We start from the raw sequence: 1,300 nt of genomic DNA on the forward strand, positions 1-1,300 counted from the left end.
GGGCTGTAGCTTACCAGGCTCCTCTGTCCATGGAATTTTCCATGAAAGAAACCCTTCATGAAGAAAACAGTTAAGGACCATTCAAAGAAATGCAGCAATGGGTGTGGGGTGAGGATGGGAGAACCCACAGAAGTCAATAAACATCCAAGGATTTAGTATTCCGTATTAATAAAGTCCATGAGGGGAAAATGTTTAACTAAATATTTTAACACATTTGGGATTCAGCCAACTAGAGACTTATTTTATAAGAATATTTGTAACTCTTCCCCTCTGACAATCAAGAGACATATAAGAAGCTCAGCTATTCTGAACTCAGATTTCTAAATCAAACCCAAACTCAGTTGATTATAAGAATAAAAGTGATCATCACCTTGCTTTCAGGCTCAAGTATGAAGAAAGATACTCTTCAGAGAAACAAAGAGAATGTAAAAACCTACATGCTATTGAAAGCTCTCCAAGAGACGGTTCATTTCAGTTCAGTCCCTCAGTCCTGTCCGACTCTTTGCGACCCCATGGACTGCAGCTCGCCAGGCCTCCCTGTCCATCACCAACTCCCGGAGTTTACTCAAACTCATGTCCATGAGTTGGTGATGCCATCCAACCATCTCATCCTCTGTCGTCCCCTTCTTCTCCCGCTTTCAATCTTTCCCAGCATCAGGGGCTTCTCAAATGAGTCAGCTAGAGACAGTAACTTTTAACCAAGAGACAGCAACTTTTCACATACGGTATTTCATTTCATCTCATTACTGTAGATTCCATTATTATAGAAAAACAAAATCACAAAGTTATTTGGACCAGAAATGTTACTTAAAAATTCAGTTTACAGGTCCTGAGAACCTGGACAGGAGTAACGGACTCCTGACCTGTGGACTCAGCCAAACCTGAAACAAAGTTCCAAAAGTTTCAAACGAACGTGCCAATACTAGTAGTTCCCTACGTTCCAGGTTCGGCCCTAGCTTGCAGTATTCTCAAAATGCCTGTCTACAAACTTTCTCTTAATACCGCTTCACATTGAGTTATCTAAGGGATAAGAAGGCATTTAAAAAGCAAAATCGTCTTGTTTTCCCAGCTTGAAAATTTTCACCCGAGTCTGGTACCACAATGAGATCAGTTCTCGGAACTGCGCCCAGGACGCAGACACCTCTGCCTTCCATCCCCTCTCCAGGTTCCTAGAACTTGACGACGGTTTTTACCCAATCAGCGTGCACCTTTAAAGCCCCGACCGGGGCCGCCGCGGTCCCGCCCCCCCCGGAAGTGCGTCATGTCGTGCGCTCTGTCCCCGGATGCACTTGTATATCCG

The sequence above is a fragment of the Bos mutus genome, chromosome 23, assembly GCF_027580195.1.
Source record: "Bos mutus isolate GX-2022 chromosome 23, NWIPB_WYAK_1.1, whole genome shotgun sequence".
Classification (NCBI taxonomy): Eukaryota; Metazoa; Chordata; class Mammalia; order Artiodactyla; family Bovidae; genus Bos; species Bos mutus.